This window comes from Tamandua tetradactyla, chromosome 9, assembly GCF_023851605.1.
Source record: "Tamandua tetradactyla isolate mTamTet1 chromosome 9, mTamTet1.pri, whole genome shotgun sequence".
Classification (NCBI taxonomy): Eukaryota; Metazoa; Chordata; class Mammalia; order Pilosa; family Myrmecophagidae; genus Tamandua; species Tamandua tetradactyla.
Window position 1 is genome coordinate 37,876,046 of NC_135335.1, and position 8,701 is coordinate 37,884,746.

The following is an 8,701-nucleotide window of genomic DNA, read 5'->3' on the forward strand; positions in this document are numbered from 1 at the left end:
AAACAAAATCCCAAGCCCACTAAGCAATCACTCCCCATTCCTCTCTCCCTCCAGTGCTAGGCAACCACCAATCTGCTTTCTACCTCTATGGATTTGTCTCTTCCAGAGATTTCACATAAACGAAATCATACAACCTGCCATCTTTTGATGGCTTCTTTCACTTAGCGTAACATTTTCCAAGTTCATGTTGTAACATGGATCTGAACTTCCATCCTTTTTATGGCTGTATAGTACTCCATTGAGTATATACCCCACATTTCTCTTATCCATTCACCTGTTGATGAACCCTTGGATTATTTCTACCTTTTGGTTACTGTGAATAGTGCTGCTATGGACATTTATGCATATGTTTTTGCGTGAACATGTTTTCAGTTGTTTTGGGTTTCTTCCTAGAATTTCTGGGTCATATGAATCATAGTTGTATGATTCACTTATTGAGGAATCACCAAGCTGTTTTCCACAGCAACTGCACCATTTTACATTCCTACTGCTAATGCATGAGAGTCCTATTTTCTCCATATCAACACTCGTTGGTTTACATATTTTTGATGATAGCCATCCTAATGGTGTGAGACAGACTGCTGCTTTTCTTACTTTAGTGGATGCTGTTGGTGTCTCTCTCAGATCTCTGGAGAATTGTCCTCGGCCAAATGGGAGCCACCTTGCTTGGGAGATAAACCTCTCTTCGCTGGGCTGACACAGGGCACAAAACCAGGCCCCTTGCTTCAAGGTGGGAGCCACTCAGTGGTGCAACCCTGCAGGCCCAGGGCTGGTGCCAGGCTCCAGCGCAGTCCACATCTTTCAGCCCTCACATGCAAAGGAATCTCCAACTCAGGCTCCGCTTCTCAGGAACCTGATCTAAGACACTTGTGTATCCTTGAGGCCTGTCCTCTTGTCCAGCACACAGCTGGTGCTTAATAAATGTTTTTTTGATTGGACATATCAATCAGCGTGGGTTAGCTTTTCTTCTCTGCCACCCCCTAGTGGTATAATCTTAGGTGAGTCAGATCTGATCCTAAGCCTCAGTCTACCAAAGGGCCACGTGGGGGATATTATTGTTCATCGAGATGAATCTACAAAATTCCAAGGGACAGATACTAGCTGTGAGCATTTCGGATACACCAGGCAGAGTGCATTTCACACCCATTATTTCTCTGAAAATTTCCAACAACTTCGAGAGGCATGTGTAGCAAACGTCCTTCCCCTGCCCAGCTCTGCCCTTTTAACTCTTCTCTGAATGTTCAAACCTGTCTGGCCAGCTCACTTGTTAGCTCCTAGCAGGGTGCTTTCTGTTTCATGGCCTCTTTGCCCTGGGGAATGGGACTCAGAGGTGCTTTGTGAAAGCTCTTTGCTTGATTGAAAGTGCTTCTGAAAAACAGGAGGAAATTTAAAAAGGAAAGCGATTAGAATGAGCCATTAGAAATGGATGCCACCTGTAGACTGACTTGCTTTCCTTGATTCAGCCAGGCTGGGGTTAATTAGCTTCTGGATTTTTTAGCTGCAGGGTGTCTCTAATCATTTACCTCCTGGCCCCAGCTCAGATCTGGCAAGTGTTGGAGAGAGGTGTCTAGAAGCATGAGCTGAGTAGAAGACAGCCTTATGGAGGGAGAACATCTCAGAGCTGAAACTGTGCTTAAGCGGCTAGACCACCCACCCCATTCAGGGAAATGGAGGCCCATAGGGTTTGGGACCAACCCAAGGCCCTTCGGCCAATGGCAGAGCTAATGGGATTAGAACTCACATTCTGTGGATGGTCTGGGGCTTTGTCTACTTCAGGAGTCCCTCATCCATTCAACAAATGCATCCCTGGCACCCCCCTCCTCAAGTTGGGACACTGCACCTTCTGGATGACAAAACCACCCATCAGTACACAAGCAAGCAAACACATTGATAATGGCAAACCACGGAAGGGGCTAGGAAGGGGATAAAGAGTGCAAGGAAAGGGTTAGTTTGTCCAAGGAGACATGGAGGACCCCAACGAGACAGTGACTTTATTTCCCTAAGATAATAAGCTTTTCTTTAGGGAAGTCCAGCTCATAAAGGAAGATGACATAACAGGATATGAATACTGCAACCCATTAAATGATCCAGGCATTGGGCATCAGTGGGGGCAAACGTTCACAGAAAGGGGGGACCAGAAGGTGCCACGTGCCCCCTGATACAGGCGCACAACCTCACATCATCTCTGAAGGAGTCTTGCTGGAAAATTGAACCTAAATCTGATCATGCTTCTAACGCAGCACTACCCTGTAGAAATACACACAAATGGGTGTCACATGGGTCCTATACGTAAAAAAAGTAAAAGGAAACAGGTTAAATTAATTTCAATCATACATTTGAACCCAATGCATTCAAAGTATTATCATTTCAATATGCAATCGACATAAAAATGATCAATCCAATATTCTACACTCTTTTTCTTTCAGACCAAGTCTTTGAAATTTGCTGTGTATATCACTTGCAGCCCTATCTTAATTCGGACCAGCCACATTGCCAGGCTTTAGCAGCCACATGGACTGGATAGCACAGTTTCCAATCAGCCACTAACTTCCAGGAGAGTCAGAGGACGAGAGGAACAGGCTCAACACCAGGGTGAACCAGGGAGCAAAATCCAGACTGCGGGAAACTACAGGACAATCGACCCAGTATTTTGCTCTTGTTTTTTTAAGGGTGAAAAAGTAATTGAGGGAGAACCCATAAATTAGTAGTCTCAAGGGACATACAAACCAGTCACAATGTATGGGCCTTGCTGGTTAAAACAAACAATATTTTATAATGTTTATGAAATACCTGGAAATCTGAACATTGACAGTACCTGATGATATTAAGGAGTTGTTATCTGTTTTAGATGCAATAATTGTATTGCAGTATCTTTTTAGGTCATTAAACCTTAATGAGACATACAGGAATATTTATGAAGACATGCCAAAATAATATGAAGTCTGGAATTTGCTTCAAAATAATATGGGAAGGGAGAAGTGGGTGGGAGTAAAATGAAACAAGATTGATAATGCTGGATTATGGATACATGGGTGCTTATTATACTATTCCGTCTACTTTAGTATATGCCTGAAATTTTCCATAATAAAAAAAACTTTTTTGCATGCTGTATGTTGGGGACCACATCTCATTCTTTTTCCATGCGAGTATCCTGTTATTGCAGCACCATTTGTTGATTTTTTGTTGGTTTGTTTGTTTTGGGAAGTGCACAGGCCGGGAATTGAACCCAGGTCTCCCACGTGACAGGTGAGAATTCTACCACTGAACTACCTTTGCAGTGCCATAGTGAAAAAAAAATGTAAGGAAGTTAGGATGGTGTTGGAGAGAGCCATGGATAGCGGAAGCCACAAAACCACTTATGCCCATGAGATCAGGGCTGTCTTCCTTATTCATTACCCTTCCTCAATATCTCTCTCAGCTATGACACAGGGTAGCTACACGATACGTTCTTTTCTCTCTTACTTTGTAATTATTTTTATCCTTATGGCTCTTACAACAGATCTATCCTATTGGGGATGTACAGTCAAATTCCTTTCCTTTCTTTGGGATAATTTTCCTATGTATGATTACACCACCAACCATTTTTTAAAAGTTTATTTAATGCTTATTTGTTTCATTGTACGTTTTATGTTTAATGAGTTTATACATTTTAATTTCATTTTATAATTGTGTAGAATATTTGGACATTCCTAAGTTCAATCCACAAAACAAGGTAAATTCAAAAGAGTCCAACTGCCATCCCTGACAATTTATTTCTAAGGACTTGCCTCGGCCCTTTGAGATGCGGGGCACATGGTGAGTCCTCAGCTGGCGGGGCTGAAATCAGGGCTTCTCCTTTTTCTAGCTGAAGGGCTCAACCATAAACTAGTCAACTGGTCACAACTCCTTGGAATGAGACCCAAACAGAGGGATGAAGAGATTGAAGTGGTTGGACTCTACTCATGAGGTGGCGGCACACTGACCAGACTACCCTTTCTATGACTCTCCTTCTCAAGTCCCAGCACCCCAGCCCTCTCTTATTGCTTCGGTTCCTGCCTTGGTCCCGCCCAGCTTCTCCAGCCTTCACTCCATCCTGAGCCTCTGTTCTAGTTTTCTAGCTGCCGGAATGCAACACACCAGAGACAGATTGGCTTTTAATAAAAGGGGATTTATTTTGTTAGTTCTTCAGAGGAAAGGCAGCTAACTTTCCACTGAGGTTCTTTCTTACATGGGAAGGCACAGGGTGGTCTCTGCCGGCCTTCTCTCCAGGTCTCTGGGTTCCAACAACTTTCCCCAGGGTGATTTCTTACTGCATCTCCAAAGGCCTGGGTTGAGCTGCAAGTGCTGAGATGAGGTGTGCTGAGCTGCTTGGGCTGTGCTACGTTGTTGAGCTCTCTCATTTAAGCACCAGCCAATTAAATCAAACATCATTGATTCATTGCAGCAGGCACACCTCCTAGCCAACTGCAGATGTAACGAGCAACAGATGAGGTTCACGTACCATTGGCTCATGTCCACAGCAACAGAACTAGGGACCTTCACCTGGCCAAGTTGACAACTGAATCTAACTGCCACAGCCTCCAACATGAATCAGCTAAACTCCCTTTGGCTTATATTAGCCTGAGTCTGTTTCTGTTGCTTGCATCCTAAGAACTCTCACAGAAACACACACCTTCAGCAACATATTGCACCATTAATTATCAAATTGCAATTCTGATAAGAAAATCCCAGAGTGCTATGGAGAGTCCAGAACTATGTTGGGGCAAGAAATGAGCTTTCAGAATATCTTGGGTCAGGCAAAGCTGGAGAATTGGGTGTGGCCTTAACGAGGCTGCTAAGATGTCTGTTCTTGATATCTTGAAACTCCCACTGTGGTAGTTTCAGCCTGAGAATCCCCAGAGTCCATGCCTAGGACAGTACTCCCTGAACACTCCACTCCACCCCTTTCCTAGTTTACAGAATCCTTGTGCATGACATTCCCAGAGCAAGGGCTTATGATTTCCACCCTAGCTTAGCCTTGTTAGCTATTCTGAGGGAAGAACTTTTGGGGTTCAGGTCTCCTTTGCTGCATCCTGACTCTTGGGTAGGCTGATTAAAATGCTTGGAGGGGCTACGCCCAGGGTAGGGCAAAAGAGAGAGAAGCAGATACTGGGAAGAATTTGAGAAGTTCTGCTGTTAAGTTCTAGTGATTGTTGTCATGTGGGAAAGAAAGCTCCGTGTCCGCAGATATCCTGCTATTTCATGCAAACCTGAAAATTAGGAATTTTAAGTGCAATGTTCTTATTTTTAAAATACTTGATGGACACACAAAATACGTCTATGAGCTAAATGCATCCCATGGGCCATCAGTTTGAAACCCCCTGTCTCCCACCTACGTGTGCTTCCACTTTGGATGGCCATTGCCTGCTTGCCCCCCTGCTGCTCCCACAAGACCCTGAGCTTTGAGAGGGCCGGGATCATGACTTTTTTGTTCACAGAAGAATGCCACATGCCTATCTCAGTCCCTGGCATATGGCAGAGCTCAATGTATAGTTAGATGGATGGATGGATGGAGAGAGGAGAACCTGACAAGTCATGGAGAGAGATAACCTATAGAAAAAAATCAGGACATACCAGGCAGAGGGAGGGAGAGAAGAGAGATGACTCAAGTTCTTCCTTGGAAGCTTATGCCATCAACTGTTAACAGAGATAACAGAGATAAGGCATGCTGTTCTACTGGTGTCCAAGAGAGTCAGTCTAGGGCCTTGACAGCGTTGCTAGGCTCTGGGCTTTGAATGGGATCCCAGAATATCCGCTCCATCCAGGGTGAGGAACATGCCATAAAGCTTACTGCCCGAGGTTATTCAGGGCTTAAAGCCTTAGGGCTCTGCTCTTCCATGTTCCCCCTCCCTCCCCTGCTCAGCCTCAGAGGAACCCTCTGTCCCCAGCTCCAGCTGGGAAGCAATTTCCCTGGCCTCTGCCAGCCCCAGCCCCAGGGCACGGAAGCCACGTCTGCCTGCAAGGAGACAGGGCTGTTCTGGCCGGGATGGAGTTTCCCGTGGGTCTGTCCCCCTGAGCTTCCAGCCAGCTTCCTTTGAGTGCTGGCAGGAGCCTCTTTCTCCCCTGCGCCACCACCCACTTGCCTGTGAGGACACAAAAAGGCTCAGCTGTTGCTATAACAACATCTACCACCTTCCTTTGCACTTAGCTGGACTGTTGATTTCCTCTTGGATAATGGATTTGCTGACTAAGTGACTGTTCCCCCTTGAGCTGGCAGGCCACCGTCCCAGCCTCCGGCCTCAGAGCTGAGTTTGAGCCATCACTATTATTAGCCTTAGTAGAATCGCTGCTGTTGTTTTAAGCTGGGATTTATTGCATGTGCCATAATAACCCTTTAACCCTCACAGTGACGCTATGAAAGAGCGAATAGTGTTCTAAAATGATGGCTCAGGAGAAAGCCAGTGTGGTTGAGATTTAGAGCAGGGATCTAGAGGCAGAGTGCCGGGGTTCGAATCCTCACCCTGCCAGGTGCTAGCTGTGTAGGCAAGTTACTTATCCTCTCCATGCCTTGCAAGAAGGAATGAAGTTGTGAGGCATGCAACTAGATGAGTGAACTTTAAGGACTGTGTGATGAATGAAATGGCAGAAACAAAAAGACAAATATTATCATGCCTCACTCATATGGATTAACTAGAATATACAAACCCAGTGAACTGAAGTGGAGAGCATGGTTTATTAGGTTGGGGCCTATTGTAAAGGGTCCTGGATTGTAAACTCTTAAAGCAGTCACGTATATTCAGGAGTTGTAACTGATATTTCTAAATTCTGAGATACTGAGCTATTTCTATATAACCTGGTCATTCCCTGAAACCTTGGGTATTTATGTGACACCTGAGACTCAGAGTTAGAGCACTGAAGCTATGAAAGTCAGCATTACCCAATTCAGTAATTGTTTAAAAAGCTGAAAAAGTGATCAGACTTCATCTAGAGATATGAGTGAAGCTGATCTGGATAGGCCTAAGGTAAATCAGAATACTGGGTAAAGGATGATATGCCCATCTTTTCAAACTTCAACCTCTGTATGAGATCAAAGGAAGGGATGTTTATATTTGGTGCAAAACTTATATTTTGGGTAGCACATTATCTAATTTAACTTGTATGGTCAGTTTACTCGAACACCTTAAGTACATGGAATCTTGAATAGGGTGTGAGGTCTTATTGATTTATTGGTTTGTACAGGTTGGTGTGATTCACTGATATATCCCAGAGTCATTTGAACAAAGAATAAAAAAGTATTTTCAAAGTCCCCTTGGGGGACCGGGGAGAAAGGAGGAACTATTAATTTTCCCCATAATGAGGAATTTCTGATATTCTCAGAAGCAGTGGGGACAACCAATTCAATAGGCTGAGCCCTCAATCTTGGAGTTTGCCCCTACGAAGCTCACTCCTGCAAAGGAAAGCTGTGTTCCAGTAGCCTTGATTCTTAAAGATGATGGTATAAAGATATAACCTTTACAATGTGACTGTGCAACTGTGAAAACCATGTATCCGATGCTCCTTTTATCCAGGGTATGGACAAATGAGTTAAAAAAAAAAGAATAAGGATAAAAAAATAATAGGAGGAGATAAGGGGTAAAAACTGAGTAGATTGAAATACTGTGGGTCAATGAGTGGGAGGGGTAAGGGGTATGGGATGTCTGAGTTTCACCTTTTTTCTTTTTGTTTATGTTTTTGGGGTGATGCAAATGTTCTCAAGATGATCATGTGAAGAATACACAATTATGCGATGATATTGTGAGTCATTGATTGTATAATATGGTTAAACTGTGCTGTGTAGATATTTCTCAAAAAAAAAATTAAAAAAAAAATCTCTCCATGCCTCAATTTCCTCATCTGGAGATAACAGCGGTGAGATAAGAACGCCTGTCACATAGTAAGTGCTTGTCTTGTTTACTCAGAAGCAGAAGCGAGCATTCCAGCCGGAACTGTCTAGGGGGGCTGGCACAGGACTGAGGCCAGGCAGGGAAGGAGGCCAGTAAAGATGGCATTACCATTAAGTTACCACTGAGAAGCCTCCTGGGGGATTTTCAGAGCCAGGGAAAATGGAGCTGCAGTATTCATCCACCGGCTCCCATCAGTCATAAGTTGAGGATTTCCCCTGGGTGGAGTTGGGAACCCCCCAGCGCTCTGCCTTACTCCATGGACTCTGCAACGTGGGCTCTGGTCCTGGAGCCTTCGGCCAGTTGATGAGGTGCTGGCAGTGGGAAGGTGGGTGGCCAGGCACTGAAGATGTAAGGGGGAGAGGTATGGCAGGGCACCTACAGTATCTGCTGCAAAGCAAATAAACATCTTCTAGATGAATGAACAAAGGAAAGGAAACTGTGGCTGGCAGAATGGCCCTGTAGAGATGCCCACCACCTAATCCTTGAAACGTGTGAGTATGAGCTGTTCCATGGCCAAAGGGAGTTCGCATACTTAATTAAGGTTACAGATCTTAAAATAGGGAGGGTATCTAGGATTATCCAGGTGGACCCAACCTAATCGCATGAGGCTTTAAAAGCAGAGAACACGCTCTGGCTGAAGTCAGAGAGATGCAGCAGAAGGGAAAATCAGAGCGATTGAAAGCAGGCGGCTGCTGGAGGGAACACGTGGAAAGCACGAGAAGGAATGCAGGCAGCTTCTAGGAGCAAAGACCAGCTGGGCTGACAACCAGCAAGGGGAGGGGCCCTCGACCCTATAATTG

The 8,701-nt window shown here is 44.8% G+C and overlaps 1 non-coding gene across 1 annotated transcript; it reads right to left on the reverse strand.

The window, feature by feature from the left end:
- Positions 1-3,205: 3,205 nt before the first annotated feature.
- On the reverse strand, positions 3,206-3,281 carry TRNAD-GUC (transfer RNA aspartic acid (anticodon GUC)). Its single transcript has one exon. It is a non-coding gene; the product is annotated as a tRNA-Asp (tRNA).
- Between the last annotated feature and the right edge of the window lie 5,420 nt (positions 3,282-8,701).